Source organism: Girardinichthys multiradiatus, chromosome 20, assembly GCF_021462225.1.
Source record: "Girardinichthys multiradiatus isolate DD_20200921_A chromosome 20, DD_fGirMul_XY1, whole genome shotgun sequence".
In the NCBI taxonomy this organism is placed as follows: domain Eukaryota; kingdom Metazoa; phylum Chordata; class Actinopteri; order Cyprinodontiformes; family Goodeidae; genus Girardinichthys; species Girardinichthys multiradiatus.
This window is the reverse complement of record NC_061812.1, coordinates 9,424,155-9,448,024: the sequence shown is the minus strand read 5'-3', so window position 1 is coordinate 9,448,024 and position 23,870 is coordinate 9,424,155. Positions and strand designations below refer to the sequence as shown.

The window sequence follows — 23,870 nt, the reverse complement described above, 5'->3', positions numbered from 1 at the left end:
GAGGAAGCCGGAGTACCCGGTGAGAACCCACGCATGCACGGGGAGAACATGCAAACTCCATGCAGAAAGACCCCCGGCCGGGAATCGAACCCAGGACCTTCTAAAATTGTGTTTAATTTCTTGGTGGGTTTGTACTTGTGCCATACTCTTTCTGTTTTTAGATCATGGACTGAATAGTCTTTTCAGCTCAAGCATCTTAGGACTGTTTTTTCTTGGCTGAGGGTGAGCATATGTTTAAATATGTTCAGAGCTTAAAAATCAATTCATACTGTGTCGTCATCTAACATTTGGAGAGGATCCATACATTCTGCGTAGCAAAGGAAAGTGATAGGCCCTGTTCAGGTTGCATCTCTTGTAATCTTGATTGATGATGATTATTGTTGTAGTCCTGACCTCAGTCACTTCAGTTTCCTACATGTTTTATGTTTTTCCTGTTTTACTTACTCACTGTCCTGTGTTCTGGATCATCATAACTAATTTTAGTTATACATGCCTATTCTACATTATCCATTGTTTCACTTTTTAAATTATTTTGTTATTATCATTAAATCTATAATTAAATAAAAAAAATATATTCTTTTTAATGGTTAATCATCAATGAAGCAATTAACCAAACCAGCTGGACTTAATTTTTTGTCGGTCTTGCCTCAAAGTATGATGTAAAGAAAGAGCCCGATTTGTTACATTGATTTCTATGGCGAGTGTCTTGGCAGTTCTGAGAATGAATTATAAAAAAATATTTAATTTAAAGTACAGATACCCCATAGCAGACAAACAGGCTAATTTTAAGAACAGTCCAGAACTTTTGGGATGTAAGGTATTTAATTTAATCAGGACAAAATGGATACACAACAAAAATGACCCCTGGGGGGTTTAGTTGTAAAGATAAAGTCCAGTGTCACCAAATAAGTTGGAGGGAGTATCGTAAATAACGTTTGCCCATGAGCTAGGGGTACAAGATGTTTATTTCTTTCATTTCAAAGAAAGCAGTTTGCTAAAAGAAAGACCAACATAGATTCTGAAACAGAAAGCTCCTAATGTTTATCTGGGGTGTACTTCAGGGTCTCCTGCTACTTCAGTATTTATGAAAATACATTTTTTTTTTTTGTGCAACCATTATGAAATCAACTGTGTGGCCTGGAAAGAGTTGGCAGGACAAGCACATCTTTGACTGCAGACAGCCCTTCTCTACAGAGATGTTCATTACTATGGAGCCTGCCCCAATGGACATCATTAATCAAGTTAATGAAACTCAATGTCGATAAGAGCCCTAACAAGATTCCCATGCAAACCAATGACCGTCCTGACATTAACATGAGAATCCTTGCTAATGGAGTAACTGCCACCCCTGTGTGACGCCAAGGATTACAAGCATTAGCCATGGAGTCGGCATGAAAACGTGCATGTGGGCAATGTAAAACGAAAAAGAAAACAGGATGCATGAACAATGCTGAATTGCTCGCGGCTTATTTATTTGAAGATTCAGAAAACAGACGATAGAGTGAGTTGATGTTATTCCTTGTAACAGAAAATTAAAATATTAACTCAGTTGGGGGGGAGAAAGCATAATTATATTGTATTTACCAGATCTTAATTAGTTAATCAAAAGTTGTTTTTCTATCATTGATTAGGTGCTGGGATTATGTATTTATCTGAATGATAACACAACTGATAAAAATACCACAATAATGACTCCAGGAATTGTTTGTGTGCATGTACTTCCCAACCCCCTCTGCCTGTCTAATGAACACAGAAAATAAATTTCCCAAATCATAGGACATGTTATTCAGTGACGCAAGTAGAGTTAAGACCATTTTAAAATTCAGATTAAAATATGCTTGAACTGTTGGTATTTGCATCAGCAAGCTTTTGTTTGAGGGTTAGACAGGGCATGCATTCAGTGTGTTGCACTGATGAATATGACACTCGTGGGAATGATGTGACAACACTTGAGCAAACGTGGAGTATGCTTCTGCATGCCAGGCTTTGAATATGCCGACATATTTTTTTGATTTTTTATACAATTTGATGTCCTAGAAAAATACAAAATATCAGTAATTCTTCACTAAAAGCCTCACAGTCTACAAGGATAAGTAATAAAAATAAAAGAAAGCTCTGTGATTGGATGAGAGAAAAACATGGCTCCACCCAGAGCAGCCCGGGAGGTTTTTGAACATCTGTACTCTAAATGACCGCGGCCACCAAGGGAAGAGATCACAGCACACTCAGCAATGTTCCTTTTTCTATCCATATGGCCTTTTTAATCTCCAGTACACACACCCCTGTGCGGTGTGTCGGCCACTTACGGCATTATTTATTATGTGACACTACATAAATGACCCCCGAGTGCCTCAGATATGTCCTTTCAAAATTAGTTTGAACAGTTTGCTTGTCATTGCCTAATTGGGCATAGCTAATGGTTGAATAAGCATCCATCATCTGAACAATTTTTTTCTAAGTAGCTATTCTCATACCGGTATTGGCATGATGGTCATATATTTCTCTAAATGTAAAGTAAACTTAAGACAATTTTCCAAAGCTTTGAACTCTGATCTTTAGACGTTCTCTATAGAAATATGTTATTCTCTAACACAGGTTTTTACATGACATTGTTCTGCACCCATCTATGGAGTGTGGTAAATTCACATAATCATATTTCCCACATGGAGCTTGTACCTTCTGATGTAAATGTGAATTAATAAATATTCAAACAGGAAAGATAATTGGATAAATTATGTGTGTGAACATCAAATCAAAAGTACAAAGAATCCACAGCAATGCATTAGGCTTTGAAGGATGTTGTGTAGGCTGTTGCATTTAATTGTAGCCTGATGTTCTCATGTAAAACTGTAAAGATTGACATCAAAAATGGGGTTATAAATATTAGTACACTTTTTTCAGGTGAGTGATATTTGCAGGAGGAATTGTAAGAAAAAATAAGCTAAAAGTTTGGACAGTGGTGCATGGATCAGATTATTGGATGATACTGAGATTGGTCATTCTCTAACTCTATTTCACAAAGGCTTTAAATTAGAAGTCATGAGAGAATATTATAAATAGGAGTGCTCATGCAACTAATCAGGATTACAAATTTTCCACTAATCCGCACAACTCCTCTTCATTATTACATACCAATGCCACTTTTGTCCAAGGGATGAGATTTTCTCATCTTTCAACAGGCAGTTTCTAAGTGGCTTAATATATCATCATCATTAGAGAAGATTTACAGAAGATTTAAGATTTAATAATAAAAAATAAAAAAAACAATTTAGAAAGCTTCCATTTTGAACTTGGAACTGTTTTGGACAATTTGCCAAGAGAATGCATGAGTTTGCACACACACCATAAATTTCCTTTTTTACAGCAAAAAATATTCTCAAATGATATACAAGGAGGAGTTTGGATGTGGGTTTTGATACTTCAAAAAGTTTAGAACTTCTTGACAAAAATATACCTAATTAACAACTAAATAATTTCAGGAGGATTCATTATTACATCTTCTGTGAATGGACATGGATATTAGATTTTTTAGAAATTTGTTTTAAGGGTGACCTATTATACTTCATTATAAACATTTGGGATAGGTCTATGGGCTATAAAAAACATGTTAATTATATTTTTTGCACAAAATCATTCTCAGATAATGATATTTCACCTCCTCAGTTTTCTCTTTTTTGAGCTCTTTTCAGAATGAAGTGGATGTCTGCCTGACATGTCCGTGCATAGCTCAGTTTTTACGACCGCGTACGTGGTGCCACACAATAAACTGCCCTGTGGGAAAAGGTTTCCACAAGGAACTATTTTATATGTGACACACTGCTGCGAGAAGCCAATGGCCAGTACACGCATCACCGCCACTCTCTGCCTCACACTTGCACCTCTCAGTATTCCTCTTATTCGTCCCTAGTCTTTTTTAATTACCTTTAACAACACCTTCTTTTCTTTTTGTTTTTCCAATGCAACACAGCAAATTAGTTCTGCTTCCCTGTTCGATGTGGTCATGGCAGAAAGTGTGGGAAATGTAGGAATTTGTCACCAGAAATATAGGAAATTTGTACGCTCGACTAGCCATGGACAGTGCACGCAGAATCCGTGCTGCTCACAGTACACCCGACCATGTTCTGCCCTTAAGACACAACAATAACTACTTACATTTGCCACAAACAGTAGGGATTGAATTTTTCTTCAGTCTATGTCTTTGTACACATCTTGATGTGTACTGATGTGAGTTCTCAAAGCAGTTTGTGGAGAAGTGATTGGCGCAAACTAGTTATGTCTTCAACAATGTGACTGGAACATTGCCCTCAAAAATATAATGAAGCCATAAATCTCCCGCTGTCAGATAACGGTGTAAATGTGGCGTCACAATTACACAGCTTTGAAAACCACGCATTTTCTAGAAAAAATAAAACATTCACTTATAGCCAAAAGATGTCTGAATGTTTTTTTGTTTTTTTTATGTATGGACTATTTTTAGAAGTATTAGAGACCCAAATGGAAGTATAAAACGGTGAAAAAGTGATTTTTGCTTAATAGGTCCCCTTAAAAAAATTATGAAGCATAATGCCTAATTCATAACTCCTAGTCCACCCTACTGTCTGCTCTACCACAAAGCCTGTGTGATGTAAATAACATTATCTGTACCTACCCACGGGGGTTCACTAGATGCCTCTGGACTCTGGGATGTATTCTAGATTTAACAGAGACATTATATCTCCCAGTCAAAGGATGGCACCTACGGAGCCTGCGAAGGGACATGGGTGGATTTTGATTCCTTTTGTGTTCCCACGCTATACTTTTGCATTCGCTCGTAATTCATTCGCAAAAGTTGTTAATCACCTTGAGAAAGCTGTGCATTTTGGAACAGCAGCACAAATGACAAACTGCTCACAAAACAAACAGCACTGATATGGCATTGATATGGTTTATTTGTCATATGCAGGTTAACACGCAGTCAACAATGCGATTAAATGCTTAGGATAAGAAGAACCATTCAACTCACTATAAAAACAAAAGTGGCATGCAAAAAATGTACACATCATGCAGCAGTAATAAGCAAATAAAGTGTCACAGATGTGGTTTCTTGCAGTATTTTTGTACAGAGTTCAGTAGTTTGACAGCTTGTGGATAATAACTGTCTTTCAGTCTGATTGAAGATCATTTTATTTAAGACCGAGTTCAAAATAAAACTCAATAAATCTCAAAAACGGGTGTAGTGTTTGTTCCATTTTTGCAGTTATCTGGTTTGGAAACTATCCCACAAAGTATTGCGAGATAACGCAAAGACTATTGCGTGGGAACACAAAAGTATTGCGAGCGAACGCAAAAGTATTGTGTGGGAACGCAAAAGTATTGCGAACGAACGCAAAAGTATTGCGCGGGAACGCAAAAGTATTGCGAGCGAATGCAAAAGTATTGCATGGGAACGCAAAAGTATTGCGAGCGAACGCAAAAGTATTGCGTGGGAACGCAAAAGGATTGCGAGCAAACGCAAAAGTATTGCGTGGGAACGCAAAAGTATTGCATGGGAACGCAAAAGTATTGCGAGCGAACGCAAAAGTATTGCGTGGGAACACAAAAGTATTGCGAGCGAACGCAAAAGTATTGCGAGCAAACACAAAAGTATTGCGTGGGAACGCAAAAGTATTGCATGGGAACGCAAACGTATTGCGAGCGAACGCAAAAGTATTGCGAGCAAACACAAAAGTATTGCGTGGGAACGCAAAAGTATTGCATGGGAACGCAAACGTATTGCGAGCGAACGCAAAAGTATTGCGTGGGAACGCAAAAGTATTGCGAGCGAACACAAAAGTATTGCATGGGAACGCAAAAGTATTGCGTGGGAACACAAAAGTATTGCGAGCGAACGCAAACGTATTACGTGGGAACGCAAAAGTATTGCGAGCGAACGCAAAAGTATTGCGTGGGAACGCAAAAGTATTGCGTGGGAACGCAAAAGTATTGCGAGCGAACGCAAAAGTATTGCGTGGGAACGCAAAAGTATTGCGAGCGAACGCAAAAGTATTGCGTGGGAACGCAAAAGTATTGCATGGGAACGCAAAAGTATTGCGAGCGAACGCAAAAGTATTGCGTGGGAACTCAAGAGTATTGCGAGCAAATGCAAAAGTATTGCGAGCGAACGCAAAAGTATTGCGTGGGAACGCAAAAGTATTGCGTGGGAACGCAAAAGTATTGCGTGGGAACGCAAAAGTATTGCGAGCGAACGCAAAAGTATTGCGTGGGAACGCAAAAGTATTGCGAGCGAACGCAAAAGTATTGCGTGGGAACTCAAAAGTATTGCGAGCAAATGCAAAAGTATTGCGAGCGAATGCAAAAGTATTGCGTGGGAACGCAAAAGTATTGCGTGGGAACGCAAAAGTATTGCGAGCGAACGCAAAAGTATTGCGTGGGAACGTAAAAGTATTGCGAGCGAATGCAAAAGTATTGCATGGGAACGCAAAAGTATTGCGAGCGAATGCAAAAGTATTGCGTGGGAACACAAAAGTATTGCGAGGGGACGCAAACGTATTGCATTAGGACGCAAAAGAAAAAAATTCCCTCAGGTCCCCTCGTGGGCTCCGTAGGCACCAACCACAAAGCAGATAAAGGAAATGACAGGTCATGAGCAGTAAAAAAAAAAACAGTCTACCAGAAATACAATGAACTGTATAACACCTATCTTTACAACTGTCTATTTTCTAAAAACAAAAATAAATCTAGATTTAGTGGATACCATTATTTCTCCAGTAAAATAATGAACACAGGATTTTATCCTAAACTAAATAAAGTGAAGCCAGCAGATTTTGTTCTGGGTTCCTTTGTGAGCTTATCATTGAGACTTTGATGCTTTGTTGGAGTAATTTTGTTAGATCGGCCACTCCTTTACTACTGTTCCATTGTTTCTCTATTTGTGAATAATGGCTCTCACTGAGGTTTGATGGAGACCCAATGTCTTAGAAATGGCTTTATAACCCATTTCATACTGATAGATGCCAAGGACTTTCTTCCTCATCTGTTTTTGAATTTCCTTTGATCAGGACATGATGTGTTGTTTTTGAGATCCTTTTTTCCAACATTATGTTGTCAGACAGGGTCCATTTTAGTAATTTCCTACATCCACAGGTCTGGTGGAAATTGAGCTTAGCATTTCAACAATGTGGTTAATCACAGATATTTCATGATTTAACAACTGAAGCAATTATCTGTTCACAGTGGGACAGGTTAGTTAGGATAACTTTTTTCCCTTAATAAATTAATACATCAACTGAAAACTGCTCTTTGTATTTATTCAGGATATATTTGTCTGAAATTAAAAATTGGATAATGATTTGAAAAATTTTATTGTGACAAAATGTAAAACTAAGAGAAATCTGTATGGGCAATTTTTTTCACTGTACTTTATAGGTTCAGTGTTGTCTCTAACCTTCTTCCGTTTTGAAAACCTATAACGACCTCTAACAGAGCATGGATGTCATTTTAATTCTGGCCAAGGACCCTGAAGGGCTTATGTTAAAGAAATGGCGACACCACTCTTCTTGTATTGATGCATGGGGATCACTGCCACACGGGGGTAAAAATAATGACTTTGGTACCTAATGTGATGAGGCAACATTGTCATAATCCAACCACTGACTATCTGGGACAGCCAATCTCCATACACAGCATGCTGGAATAACCTTGATAGTGGAAACTAAATTTGATTTAGGAAAGGAAAAAGAAAAATCAGTCACAGTGTGCTTTGAACTAGATTTCCATAAAGTAATAGGCTGCACAAGAACTTACAAATAGGTTTCCAATTGTCCCATTAGACCTGATGAAATAAAGGGAATATTTGGATTGAGATACACCTTCAGAGCTGACTAGAAGGAATGTCAGCAGAATCGTATTTTTTCGGATCAAATGCATTGACTCTGAATTAACGTGAATTAATGTTTGAATTAATGTACACATTTTCTTCAACCTAATTGATAAAATGTGATAATCTGTTGATTATTGTTTTTGCTGTATGGGCAGCATTGTTAAACATCTAAATTCCATATTTGCTCTTTGGCCCTTCTTACTTAAATAATTTTTTGACCGTTTGAGCAGAAATATATAGATTTAGTTAAAGACCTTTAACAACTTGATAAAAATAGAAAACTGCCCATCAGTCTTCAAGACAAAGCAGCAAGTGGATGAGGTACTACCATAAGAGTACCATATTTTGCCAAAATACAATAACAGGGTACAATTTCAAGGGAGAGGAAGGAAACAAACAACCTTTTATTGTGTTGCCATTTAAAGTTAAATGAAAATAATCCCTTTGTTTGTCTGGCAGATTTCAAACTCACTAAAGACGTTTTTCAGCCTTCTTTGCAAAACTGCAAATAAGGAAGGCACTGGCTTTCTCTCAAGATTTATTATTGAACTGTTATTGAATACATTACACTGAAGCTGTTATGAAATTATAGGCTCCTAGGAGAGGATTTTTGTATTTAATTTGGAATGAGGAATAAAGCATGAGCGATTTGTACTGGCAGGAATCACTGGATGGATTTTTGACACAGTGTCACTTTGACTCAGGGTGTGTCATTTCCATTAGAAATGACAACCAGCTTAACAGTCTGTTGAAAAACAGAAAGAGGTGGAGGGAGAAGAGGGAACCGGAGTGTGGGAGGGATGATGTGGGATCAGATTTTAAGGCTGGAAAAAAATGAAATGTTTGCATAACGCAAAATGTGAAACAGTTGTTTAATCTGCCAGGGGGTAGGAAGCTATCGCAAGGCTGAAATTTTGTAAGTCATTTTCATTTTCTCTATTTTCAGCTAGATTAGAATGAAACTATTTATTCTTTATATATTTCTTTTCTAAAATACATGAAAAGCAGTATGATGATTGTAGTGGTGCAGTTGGTGGCACTGTTGCCTTGCAGCAAGAATTTCCTGGGTTTGACTCCTGGCCGGGGGTCAATCTGCATGGAGTATGCATGTTCTCCCAGTGCATGCGTGGGTTCTCTCCGGATGCTCTGGCTTCCTCCCTCAGTCCAAACACATGACTGTTAGGTTAAGGGGTTTCTCTAAATTGCTCTTAGGTGTGAATGGATGTCTGCATGGTTGTTTCTCCTGTGTATCTCTGTGTTGCCCTGCTGGCCACCTGTCCAGCAAACATCCAAATCATGTGTGATGAAACCTTGTTTATGCTTAACATTTTAGTTTCAGATGAAGAGGGAGTGGCTTGAAATTAGGTGCGGTCTGGGTATACTTGTTCCAATGTTTCCTAGTCTATTAAAACACGACTGTTCTTGCCCTGCTTGGCTGCTTTCGCTGGTTTGGTGTAAGGTTTGATTTTGGCCTGGCTAGGTTTGAAATTTTGGATTTAATATAATTACCTCAAAATAAGCTGTTGTAAACATTCACACCCTACACAACTGATTTACTGATGCTTATATGCCTTACAATTATTATTTTGCTGGTATTATTTTAGTTAAACTTGTTATTTAAATAAACAGCTTAATCAGCTGTTGAAATCTGGGCGTCTCTTTATTTTGTAATATTTTTAGGAGTTGGGAGTACATTTGTGGGATGAGTGGAAGCTTTTATATGATTGCTTTCCTGGGCGAGCCTCTTCTTTTGTAACCCCTCTCCACCACAGAACATAAAAAACAGCAATATTTCAATGTTGAACTAGAAAATATCACAGACTAAAAAATATTTGACACAGGTCTTGTGCTTCACAAAAAGAGTTTTCATAGTTGACCCAACAATACCAGTAAGCATTTTAGATTATATATCAGGGGTGATCAAATGCAGCCAGGATTCTTAAAAAAAAATTAAAATAAGAACAAAAAATAACCTGTGAAACAGAACTTTAATGCCAACTTGAATCTGACATCACCATGAGAGTAATTAGCCAGCCATGGTACTTAGGCTGATGGTGCATACAATGTGTAAAAAAAAAAAAAAAGAAACTCTGTGCTGCTCCCCATGTGAAAGCCATGTAGCCCATATCAAAACACACCACTTGGAGGGATGTTGTTGGTCTGCCTGTATGCAGATTGGATTACATGACCACTAGTTTATGGTGTATCAGAATCCCAAAAACCTTTAAACTGGTGTTTCTATTTTTCAGTTTTATTTCAATTCCTTACAAGTCGTGCAACATGATTTTTACTACTATACTGATCAGTCAATGCATTGATGAAATTAAATCTCACACTTGTCCCTGTTGTATTGATCCTCTTTCCCACCTTCTGCAAGCTTTGTGAATGGATTAAGCTACCAGACAAACAAGGAAAATCTGATGTTCCAACATCAGCAGGGGTGATCAATGGCAGAGACAGTTTAGATCAACAGTTTCAATGCACATATTTACTGAGGCAATGTAATTGATAAAGAGGGGAAACTGGGATAGTAGGTGCAAATTGGAATCAATAAAACAGCTATCATCATTTGCAAACATTATTAATGGCATTGCCTGAAACTGGCAAAGACAGTAGCACTTGGAAAAAAAAAAAAAAAAAACACTACATCATTTATGCATCTTGCTTTCCATCAATCACTGCGATCTACACTGCTCTCAGCAATGGTCTGGCTACCTTCACTCACCACACATAAACACCTCCCTCAATCATGTAATGAATGGCATCAATTATGTGGCCAAGCTGCCAAGATATACAAATGATGCAGAATGGCTCAAAGTCTAAGGGCTAGCAAAAGTGACAATGCAAGTCTCAGTTTAATTTACTTTCTTTCACTCAGCTCCAAGCTGCAGCTCAATAGAGTTTTCATGAATTTTAAAAGGTATTTCTTTCTGTTCATGACTGACAACAGCATCAGTCACACAGGATACAGCCATAAGGCAACTAGCGTTTTCCACCAACAGGTGTTGCCTTTGCTCATGGTATTCAGAAAATTTCCCTTTGGTAAAAAGCTCTTCAGCTCAGAGCTACAGAATGTCTCATCTGCTCCCAATGACAGCAGTGAAAAACACACAGTGCCTCCATGCCACTTGAATTGCTTCTGCAGGATGTGGCAGCTCTGAAGAATAGCAGTTCTCTTCAGTCAAATATTGTGGTTGTGTAACGCAAATGAACAAACCAATTTTTTCTGACTGCCAAATAAAACTCTTGAGTACTTAAAATCGGTAAAGGGAAAGATATAATGGTCTGATCTGCTATTTTAGAGCTAAGCAAAAATTTGTTATTGGATTTTTTTTAATAACATGGGGAAACAGTGATGAATAAAATGTGTCTGGACAGAGTGTAATGCTATTCCCAAGCAATTGAAGCAAATAGAATGACATGTGCTTGTAATTTATTAAAGAAGGAAAATATTTTAAAACTATGGAAAAATAGAACAGATAACTTTGAGACTCAAAGAACTGGCTGTCTGTACAAGCAAAGCCTGACTCTTTTGCTGCATTGTTTTTTTTTTGCTGCTCTTCAGTCTTCACAGAGATTACACCCAAAGGTACAATGCTGTGTATGAGATTGGCCTACCACAAAGGATCTTATGTGCTGACATGAAATTTTAGTCCTGTCTGACATATTCTTCTCCACTGGGAAAACTAAACACATAAACAACCCTAGTATTGGTGCAAAAAGCTCCAAAAATACTCTAATAAAATGCATCATTGTGCTATCCTTTGTAAGCTAACACCATTTCTGGAAAAAAGGACTGAAAGAAATCTGCATTACAATAAGGTGAAACTCAGTAAATAAGCAGTCACCACTGCAACATAAAAATCTAGAAATCAGTTATGTAACCCATGAGTTCACATATTATACACTTAAAACATGCACTGCATAATAATGGTAACAAATAAAACAGTAGAACCCCTGATTAAAAAACACTACAGATCTTTGATTCATGAATCTTTCATTGTATACAAATGTCCTTTAGATGAATCAGAGCCATGGTAGTCATTCTATGTTTGCCCTTTTTATCAAAGAATCTTTGTTGTAAATCCATGGGAAAGGAACAAGTACACTCAACCAAAAGTCTCCATAGAATTCCTTAGAAGGCTTGAAATATAGAGAAGCAGAAGTGTTAGATCTCCATCTGTTTCATACTGCTTGCCTGCATGCAAATGAACACTGAGCTGCATCTAAAAGAAAAAAAAAAAAAAAACATGACTGAATGTTTCTATAGGTTACTAAAAAGTTAGAATGTATGTAGTAATCAAACAAAACTGTTTTTAAAAAGATTAAAAAAATTGATAAAAGTCTTCTTTGTCAATGGCTTGTAATGAAACAAACAAAAAGCAGTGCTGGCACAGTAAATTAGTTTACGACAAATGAGGACACTTCAAATGTTTTATTATCCATTTCTAACACAGCTGTTTTAATTAATCAAAGTTAAATTCGAATACAATGAATCTAACTAAGTGGCGGTTATCAGATTTACAACAATTTGCATACCAGACAAAAATTAATTAAATGGAAATAAACTGAGCTGGCTGAGACGTTGCTATTCCTTGTCAGGAGGAGAGCATCAAAATCTTCTAGCAGGGAACCCTGAGGCCACCCGTAAAAGTTTTTTGTTTTTTTTTAGCAGACTTTGCTGCTTCTACCTAAAGAAATGTTTGGAATTCTGACTGTAAGAAAATGGGTAGACATTTCTAGCTTAGAGCTCTAGTTGATATGCCAGTATGGTGATATGTGAAAAATGTCCAGCTAGAACACCTCTTTGAGTTTGGGAAGTAGCAGAATAACAGATCTGCAAATGACAAAATTTTAAAGATTTAGGAAAAACAGTGATAGGCTTTTGTTTTTTGCAGTTATAAACAGAAACTAAAGAAGCCTCTTTCCAAACGTTTAAACACCATTTAACTTTACTCAAGGTCTCATAGAATAAGCTTCTCTGAGCTATTGCTCATTAAGAAGTTGTATTTAAGAAAAGCCATGCAAGCAAGGCATACTCACACCTTAATCCAGCATTGCACAGCCATAGGCTCTGCAGTATTGCCCAGAGTTTTGAAAATCAAAACTCATGCCCATATAAAAAGAGAACTGAAGAAGCCGAACAAGGAGGATTACATCAAGAAAATATCTTTCCAGTTCAGATCAGGTTTGTGGTAGGCTTCTAATGCAGGCAGTGGCACGGGGACACATTACTGGTACACTGAAAAACTCAATTAAATCCACTAAGGCCAATGCACACATCACAAAAAATATTGTTTGGCCAGAAAAAAATGTGGAGTATCTAGAAGGGCATAATTTTAACAAAAGTATAGATAAACACACCTAATAAGCAAAATTGACAATATGCAAAAGAGGAAGCTGAGATTTTTGCCATTGCCCTCTGAGCGTCTGAAATGAAACATCACTGGAATTCTTGGGCTATACCTGGAAAAGGAAGTTGATTAACAAATGGTAATTTATTTGCCATTCTAATCTGTGAAAATGTCATTAAAATTTGCAGTATTCAGAAAATACCATGATAAAAGAAAATATGTATATATATATTTTTTTAACAGATACTTTTCTGGGTTCAGACAACACTGACATCCAGTTGCAATTGCAGCATAATATGAAAAATTAACCTGAAAAAAAACATGGTATAAGAACAACGTTTATGCATTTACTAGGTACAATGAAACATCTGTTGGTGTTAGGTCCCCAGGTTGGTCCTCTAAGTCATGGGATTGTCTTAGGGGTTTAGACAGCGTAAAGTCTTTAATCATATATTCAATCCAACACACGCAAAACCACAAGCATAATTACCCTCACCAAAGTATAGGTAAATACAGAGGCCAGGTTTCCCAACACACCACTTGGTTTTAATGCTTTCTAAATAACATTTCTTAGCATGGAAAAAATTAAATATAGAAAACAGCTTTGGCTGGAAATAAAAAAAGGAGGACAACAGTCTACGCATAGTATAAACACTAAACAAACGATTCATTATAATGAACCGAAGGTCAGTCTTTGAAAGAGACAACTAATAGGAAGTTTTTTTGTACACAACACTGATGTTTGTTGACATTTCGTGTGACAAAAAAACATGTTTGCATTGTGCTAAATCAAGTATGTTGCTTTTGCAAAGATGCATGAGAGGTTTCAGGGAAAATTATATCACTGTCGTTTTGAATTATTTTCATCTGGTTTGTTTGATGAAAAATTGGTTTAGTGCAGCTGAGCACTTAACAACATCACTGTGTGTGTGAAATGTTTTCTTTGCTACACGAGGAATACAGAATCCTAGAATCCGGCTTGAGGGGTTGTTCTGGTAAGCACACATTTCTGTAATATTGTCACTTAAAAACATAATTAGAATTTATAATTGCAATGGTTTATTTTGTAAAGACCATTTAAAATAAAAAATACTAAAAGACTGATTTTAGACTGTCTGAAGAGACCCTCAGAATAACAGTAAGTAGATGTAAAGCAATGTAAATTTAGTTTACAAGACATTTTATAGCTCATCAGATCCACATAAACTGACACAATGATGTCGAAAGTCAATGCTGAAAGAGAGAGAATATGGATTTTTAAGGCTAACTTCACTAAGGATCCTGTCACTAAAGCTTTTTCAGAGGCTTTAGTGGGAAAGTTAACTCTTGAGAAACTACACATTAAAAAGTTACATTATAGCATTATACTCTCATAGAGTTGGTAAGAAGTTACAAACCCTACGCTAATGCTGGGACAGATATAGCTGGAAAGTGGATTTTTTGAGAACAGAATATTTAAAGTAAAACAAATTATTTAAATAATATACTGAGGTAATAAAACTCTGACTATATACAAGCAAACACAAAAATGAAAGTAATACAATCTACACCACCTACAACCAACTTTAAACCACAATTTAATTGATAATAACAGCAAAACACCTTTAAAGTTAGTTGTGTATAAATATTACTTCTCAAGCAAATATTTTGCTGGATTAGTACCATATTTATCTCCTCAGGAAACACAAACACACATACAAAACAAAAATAAACAACCAGACTTTATGGAGGATTGTTTTCTGTTGGTAATGCAGTTAAAATTACCCTTTTAATTAAGTATGTCTGGTTCCTCAACTGAGAATTTGGCAATTTGTTAATTTCACAGATAGCTGTGCTGTAGGGCAAAGAAACACTCTACTCATGGTTCATGTTCTGCTACTCCCACCAAACGACATAGAAACCGTCATACGTACACATAAACACTCTTGTATACGTCAGCTGTGGATTATCTGACAATGAGCATTTAGTTTGTCATATAGTCACATACAGTAGCTTAACTGATTGGTTGCTATAATGTGTTTGACTTAAATCACAACCATTGCTTTAACCTGATAAAAGTATTATAGAGCATTTAATCAATTTTAAATGATTTGACTAAATTATAGTGAACATTTCTTTATGTCCCTAGTCTGTGATTGCAATGTTTTATTTAGTATAAATCTTCTGTTTTGGTTTAACAAAGTAACGATGTAGGCAACATGATTAAAAATGCAAACTGGTATCTGCTTATTTTGTCTCTTATGGAGGATTGCATTGTTTAATATTGGATTTTTTTGGACACACATTCTGTTCAGTTTTGACTTGCAGCCTATGTGTTACGGATGATTTTTATCTGAACTTGCAGACAGTTGGCAATGCCATCTCATTCATAATGTCACATATTTTGTTACTTTATGGAAACGTTTTTCTTCAGTCTTCTAACAACATTTGCCCTCATTGAAAACATTACAATTTAAATCAGCTTATGGATAAAACAATCAAACCTTAAGTTGACAATTTTGTTGAAAAATAAATAAGTGTAATTAGGATCACGCTTAAAATCACAGTTTGCATAAGAACACATTTCTAATTATTGGATCCCTTAATCTTAAAACAAAGAAGTTTTAAAAATATAATAAGAAACACTATGCTTTCTGCTGTCCTCAGAAAAATGCTAGACAAGAAGAATGGACAGAAAGTGCATTTTGTTAAACATGTTTTATGAAATTATTTTTTTATGTGAAACAGATCTCAATGAATGGAAAATTCCTCTGAAATAGCTCATCCTCAGAGCTGGACAGTGCTCAATAGATTAACCAGGCAATACTAACAACAAAATCTTGTAAACCACTCCCACACTCAACAGTCGGTACTTTGCTGCTTTATGAATATGAAGTAAATATGTGCAGTTTTTCGTGTTGTTTTTGTCCAGACTTATGTGCATTCCTGATGAGCTCGGCAGAAACAACTCATTACCAAAACAGATTCCTTTATTTATTTGCTTTGTGTGCTTAGCAGACAGGAATTTGAATTCAGTAAATCAATTCAGAAATGATGTTTCTATTAGGTTCGTACTCAACTGTGTCCATTAGAGTTGTGTTGTATAAATCAAACAAACCACCGTCAACATAAAATCCTCAGATGAGTTGATGGGAAAACTGGCATCAATCATTCAGTGAGAACATGAAAGCAGCTGCTTCCACTGTAATGTTTCATAAGCTTTTTAATTGGTTAGGAGGTGATAATGGAAACTGGACAGATTACATTTATCCTGCGGTCAACGTGCTCTTAAGGACAGAAGCAATCTAAGGCCCTGTCTCAAGGGCAGAAAGCAGAAAACAACTGGAGTCTAAGAAGATTTTTAAAAAAGCGAGTAGGCATTTTACTTAGCCACTTTGAAGAGTTGTATTTCCCACAAAATCCTGAAACTAAAATCATCTTTCATTGATATGCAAAGATTTCTTTGACTTTTCCTTCTGTGTTGCATTCATTTTCTACAACAAAAACATTGAACGGATTCCTACCATCCGGTTTAATGAATAGGCAAGACAAACTCTCTCTCTTTCTGTATTAATTAAAATTTCTAAAATTGTGATTCTGCAGCTCATGCTATCAGGCCCTTACAGTTTATAGGTTAGATTCCCTTCCCTGAAAGCTCCCTATAATGAAAGAATATGATACTCAGTAACATTGCAAGAATTATTGAAAGCTACTTTGAATTATTTCTCATGAGCGCTTTCTGTGTTATTGTCTTCTTTCATTCAACATTCAAACACTATGCAAGCCAGTGGCCAATAAAACCTCTAATTGTTTTTCTCTACTAAAAAAGACAAACTAACCAGTCTAGCCAAATTTGTGAATGAGTCTTTTGTGATCCAGCAGTGCAAATTTATGAAGCACTTGCAGCCTGTGAAGACCCATTACCTAATCATTGTCAGGCTGTCACTTCCAGATGACCTCCTCTCCACAGAAACACAAAGAGGAGCATTAAAGTGAAATTCCAAAACAGTGGGAGCCTGCTATAAGGCGGCCTCCTCCATATGGCGCCTCAACTTTATTTTTCTTTTTAATTAACACCTTTTGAAGGTATGCCGCAGCTCGCTCTTTGCAGAGGGTAGGACAAAAGTGTGAAAAATAGTCTCTGGAGGAGGTGGGGACAGTCCAGACAGAACACCCCGGCAAGCTGCAAGTTTCACAGAAAACAAAACAAAAAACGCAGTGAGGACAAAAATAATTGTTCCTTTTGTAAGAAGTGGCGATTTTTATGAATGTTTTTTTCATTGTCTTGTAGCGAGAAGGGGGGACAGACACATCAATAACCAGAGGTTCAAAGACGTGTTCTTCTTTGTTTAGCCTTTATATTACTGACATTTAAGTTTGTAAACCTTAAACTGTCCTTCTATACATCTTAGCCAAAACATGAGCAGACTTTAGTAGCATACAAAAATTATAAATGTATTAATAACTGCTTTCTAAATCTTAAAGAAAATCATACACTAAGGAATGTACTTTTTTGAAATTCAAAATGCCATTAAATATTTAAGTAATGGATAAATGCTTCTGAAATTAAATGAAATCTTTCTTACGATTTTGCTTTTGTACAGCAAAGAAACAAATCTCTGCTTGTAAATCAATTTAATTTACAGTACCATGAAAAAGTACTTTTGTCCCTTGAATCTTTTCACAGTTGTCACCGTACAGCTACTGTAATTTTATGTGATAGGCAAAGGTAGTAAATAATTGTGAATTGAAAGGATTTTTTTTTTTTTACCTAATAATCAAAATCAGCTTTATTGGCCAGTTTTGTATGCAAAAAAACAAGGAGTTTGACTTTGGTTAGATGCATTCACAGTGTAGTAAAACTGTAAAAATAAATCATATAAGTTACATTTCTGTTTGCCCCCCCAAGGTTATAATTTGAAAACCCACCTTTCTTTGTAGTTAGAGCTGCAACCTTTTTAGGTATGTCTCTATATGTTGCACATCTACTAGTATGTTTGCCTATTTTCCTTGCTAAACAGCTTATGCAGATTACAAGAAAAGTATATGTGAAGAAAAATGTTTTTGCCATAAATTTTATTTGGATTTATGTCTGGTCTCTGACTAGGGCAGGCTAACATCTCAATATGCTTTCATCCAAGATTATTTCATTGTATCTGTGGTTGCAAATTTGGGGTCATTGGATCATCTGCCCCAGTTTCAAATTTTTTGCAGCCTTTAAAAAATTTTTCATCGTTTTTTGTATTGCTTTGTACATCTGCCCATCAACTTTGAGTAGCTTTCCTGTTGCCACTGAAGAACAACATCCCCGCAGCATTATGCTGTTACCATCATGTTTTACAATGAGGACAGTGTGTAGGGTAAAGTACAATGCTAGGTTGCTGTTACATATTTTGTTTTAAATGTTGGCCAAAAGGCTCATATTAGTGTAGAGCACCTTCTTCTACAATTTTTCTTTGCCCCTGTCATGGCTTTTGGTCTGACCTGGTCAACATGATTTGTGACTTCATGACCTTTGACTCTCTTTGAATGGTAGGTTTCTTCTTGCCACCATTCTATTAAGCCCAGATTTCAGGAGTGCACTATTAATTGGAGTTTGAGAACTTCTTCACAATGTTATTCAGTCAGTCAGTCAGTCATTTTCTGCCGCTTATTCCATAGTGGGTCACAGGGAAGCTGGTGCCTATCTCCAGCAGTCTATGGGCGAGAGGCGGGGTACACCCTGGACAGGTCGCCAGTCCATCGCAGGACAACACACAAACAACCAAGCACACACTCACTCATATACCTAAGGGCAATTTAGAGTGATCAATTAACCTAACAGGCATGTCTTTGGACAATGGGAGGAAGCCGGAGTACCCGGCGAGAACCCACGCATGCTCAGGGAGAACATGCAAATGGGGTTGCACGGTGGTGCAGTTGGTAGCACTGTTGCCTTGCAGCAAAAAGGTCCTGGGTTCGATTCCCGGCCGGGGGTCTTTCTGCATGGAGTTTGCATGTTTTCCCCGTGCATGCGTGGGGTTCTCACAATGTTATTCAGTTTATTTATATCGCGGCAATTCACAACACATGTCGTCTCAAGGCACTTCACAAAAGTCAGGTACATACATTCCAATTAATCCTAACCATTGAACAGTGCAGTCAGATTCAGTTATTTATTCAAATCGGATCAAAAGTTTTTCTATCTAAGGAAACCCAGCAGATTGCATCGAGTCAGAGACTTGTAGCATTCCCTCCGCCCGGATGAGCATGTAGAGACAATGGACAGTCACTGGCGTTGACTTTGCAGCAATCCCTCATACTGAGCATGCATGTAGCGACAGTGGAGAGGAAAAACTCCCTTTTAACAGGAAGAAACCTCCAGCAGAACCAGGCTCAGTGTGAGCGGCCATCTGCCACGACCGACTGGGGGTTTGAGAGAACAGAGCAGCGACACAAAAAGAACACAGAAGCACTGATCCAGGAATACTTTCTATGGGAAGGAAAAGTAAATGGTAATGGATGTAGCTCCTTTAGTCGTTTTATCTAGAAAGAAAGAACAGATAAACTTTGAGCCAGTTTTCAAGGATAGAGTCTGAAAGAGAGCACATATAATTAGTTACAGTAACAGCTCAGCTAATTGCTATATCTAGGAGAGAGAAAGGGTTAAATTCTTAAAGACAGGGCCAAGTGGATCATCTGTAGAAGGTGAACTTTAAGTTGTTGCCAGCAGAAGCTTGGACAATGCCCCTCTCCAGAATTCCTGACTTGTGTGGTGTGTTTCTTGTTCGTTGTGATGCTGTTTGTTCACTAATGCTTCTGAGAAACTTCTTGCAAATTTTTAAGCAGTCTGTATTTATACTTCTGGTCTCCTAGTAACCTGTCCCTTAGTTTGGGTGTCGATAAAGCCATTTGTAATAACTAAGATCTGTTTGGAGCAGCTGGTCAAATCCCTGAGAAAATAAATAAAGTGCTTGGTCATAAATGTTACCACAAATTTTATGATTTTCTCCTTTCCCCAAGCTGAACAATAAAGATAATAGTTTTTCAATAGATATAAGCTGCCCATTTGAGCTGATTGGGTTAAGTTTGCTGTTGTCAGTTATGGGTGAAAAAGGCTATTAAGATTCCTGATTATTCTGGGACATCAAATAGTTAAATTGTTTTTCTTTAATTCAAACAAACACATGCTATTACACAATATCAGACATTGCTGAAGGGAGACTGATTAAAACAATTTGTTTTAAACAATCAGTTCTGCTGAAAATCAGATCCTCAACTGTTTTGTTTCTTCTAGTAGTTTTACAATATTGATGTTAAATGTGAAGCTGCCCTTGTTGGCTCTTTTGTAATTTTTCAGTGTATCAGGATTGCCAAAGTATGCTTGAAAATTCAGTCAATGTGGTGGCAGTGAACTATGGCACTATTACAAAGTCAATTAGCTAGGCCACAGTCTAAATGAGTCCTTTTCTAAGGGTACAGTTTGTGTGGACTCAGCGGTACCTAAGGCAATTGTAGTTTGTAGTCAAAGGAAGGAGGTCAGGCAGAAGTCAATTGTTTTGAATGAAGCATGGGCTTCTGCTTTAAAGGTGAAAATAACATGGAATCTATTGCGCCGCTTTGTAACATTTTAATGTCATGCACTTTGAATGAGTGATTACAGTGACGTGCCTGTGTCAGTCCATTTGTTGGTGGGATGTCTGTGATGATATAGTAGGTTTGAAAGGTGTCTTATGGTTGACCTGGAGGAGGGCTCTAATTAAATTCACTTTCTTTTATGCAAATGTGATATGACATACCCCAACTCCATCCTGTTTTGCTTAGCCTTTAGGAACAGATTTATTGTGACACTGTAATTTGGTGTTTAAAATCATTTCAATGATTAGTTTGATGCAAATTAAAGGTCAACCTTTTGTGAAGTGTGGACCAATGTTGTTGTTCAACCTTAACATAAGGCTAATATGAAGGCTTCTTTGCCTTTTATTAAGCTGTTAGCATAATAAATGAAGCACAGATTTGGTTTGACATATTTCTTAGAAAGTATTAGGTGACAAGGGAGGATCTGGCCAAATTTCTTTCAAAAAGCCACTCTCATCCAATTGTTATTAATTTGTCTGTTTTACTGTTTGCCATTATTAAACCAAAACTTTAAAAAAACAAAATAAAAATAAAAATCAGCAGTCCTCATTCAACACTTCACTGCAGATGACAGCAGAACATAATACAAATGTAGTACTTTCAATAAACAGCAGTAAAGTGACCGATCAAAATGTGCCTGTTTTAAAAGGCTTGGAGTGGGAGTGAGTCATTTAAGGGATGGAGTCCGTGAAAGAATGGAGGGTGCTGGCCATGATGGCTAGAGATTCAACATTTATATTCAATGAATCAACATAAGTATTAGAATGGAGTCCAGAGTTGATGTTAAATAATTTATAGTGAAAATGATGACTTTCGTTCCTCTGTATGATGAGGAAAGATTGACCAAGGAGCAGAGGTAATACTAACTGAATCAGTAATGCCAAAATGAGTCCTGACCATTTCCTGGTTGTGACCTAATCAGAACACTGTCACCAACCACAGAGGCGTTTTGAAATAGTTTTTAACATTCCTCTGGTTAAGAAGGTCTACAAAAGACCAAATTATTCAAGAAATACAGTTTACTAAAACATACACAGACTCAGTGCTGCTGAGCCTTGAGTTCTTGACGATGAAACTGTAATTTTCGGTATAGATCTGACCCACATACAGAGAACACTCAGGAGAGAAAGTTTTTACGGATTTTATTGTCAGCAAAGTAATCTGGGGAGGACTGGAAAGACCAACTGTACGGGAAGGAAGAATAATGGATTGGTGAATAAATGATTGATAGGAAGTAACAGATTACTTAGATCTGAGAAATAGCTTACTAAATTGTTGTAGCTTGAACCAACAGGGAGAGAGAGATTCAGAGTTTTAACTTGCGAGGGAAGATCGATCAGTTGTCTTCTTCGTTGTGATCTTGATGCCAGCCAAACGGAGCTCAGGTGCCGATGTTTGAGATGGAGGAAGGAACAGGGTATGCTGATGCCTGGGTCCAGGAGTTGAAGAAAACGGGAAGCCGCCAGCTTGATCCGTGTCCGAGAGGTACAGACTGTAGAGAGGAAAAAATCCACAATAAGATAGATCCTTAACTCAGTAGTTGAGAATCCAGATGCTCAGAGAAACTCTGGAACGAAGTCGGAACTCAGCAAGGTAAACAAAGCCTCAGCTAAAAACCTGCATGAAAACAAAATACAAAGTTACTTGAAGTTCATGAACGAAGCAAAAAATCAGTAAAGGCTGAGCTTGTTACCACTAAGGCAAACACTCTGGCATCGAAGTGCTGGCAGCCTCCCGCTTAAGTACTCCTCCAAGCAATCAGCAGATAGGAGACACCTGTCATCCAGCGCACCTGAGAACTCCAGCAACAACTGTGAAACACTGAATGGTTATGAGGACAAGAGCACCAAACACACACACACACACACACACACACACACACACAGACTCTGACAGAAACAGCTATATTATGTGTGCGGCAGAATGAAACACTAAATGAAAAAACAACAACAACAAAAAAATGATACACCATTTATATTTTACATCAAAATCTGATTATGGAAATTAATTTCTGTCTTGAATAGTGAAAAAACATAAACCCAGACTGCACAATACCACTTTTATATTTGTATATAGTATACTTCAGCATTTGTACATTTCCAAGGTTCAGTGTAAGCTTGTAAATGCCTGTCTTGGACCATGACAATGATTTAGAAAAAGTATTTTTTTAAATTGTCCTTTAAATACAGTGTAGCATAATCACACCGATCCACGAATTCAGGCCAGATAATCTTATTTTTCTCATGAAAGCAAGAGGACGAGAGACTGGTAAGAGATAAAAACAAATACACATTATTCAGTTTTTATTCAACAATTTTTAGACCGACATGTCAAACGCCCAGAAACCTGATTATTTGCTTATATAGAGTTATTTCGGGAAATATTTGTGTTCAGTTTTCATGGCAAATGAAACAATTTGACCTGGAAAGAAATGGTAAATAATTTCTACTACAGTAGTTGTGTTGCTTTTTTGTGTTCAGTGTTTATTACAACTTTAAATGGCAGCAGTATGTCTCCTTACAGGGATCAGTACAGAGATCACCAATACATTAACGCTCAGCTTGGACTCCTGCTTTACTTGGACTGCCATACTTGCACAATGATCACCTGCACTGTTGTATTGCTCTTTCATCTTATACTGCTCTATACTTACTCTCACTCACTTAAAACTGTGCACATATATTTATATTATATTGTAGATATGTTTATACTGTTTAATTTGTATTGTATTGCACCGACTACGCCAAAACAAATTCCTTGTATGTCCAAAAACGTACTTGGCAATAAAGCTTTTCTGATTCTGATTCTGAAAGACAACCACTGTATAAAGCTTAGTACAGAAAGTGACAGAAAACATGCTTAGAAATGTAGTTTTCATTATCTGAAGCTAATGGGTTCATATTGTACCCATACTCGTCGTCTTTGGCTTCATCTGGAACCGAGTCGCGGGGGCAGCAGACTCATTAGAGACACCCAGATTTCCCTCTCCCCAGACACCTCCTCCAGCTCCTCCAGGGGGAGCCCAAGGTGTTCACGGGCCAGCAGAAAGACTTATGCCCCTT

At 37.2% G+C, this 23,870-nt stretch overlaps 1 protein-coding gene and 1 long non-coding RNA gene across 2 annotated transcripts in view; one reads left to right on the top strand and one right to left on the bottom strand.

Annotated features, from left to right (window-relative positions):
- LOC124857347 (metabotropic glutamate receptor 4-like) overlaps nt 1-23,870 on the top strand; it is a 281,271-nt gene that overhangs the window by 170,071 nt on the left and 87,330 nt on the right. The gene's annotated exons all lie outside the window — the stretch shown is intronic.
- On the bottom strand, nt 21,934-22,598 carry LOC124857348. The gene is made up of 2 exons (XR_007035573.1): nt 22,077-22,598; nt 21,934-21,992 (listed from the first exon to the last, which is right to left on the bottom strand). It is a non-coding gene; the product is annotated as an uncharacterized LOC124857348 (long non-coding RNA).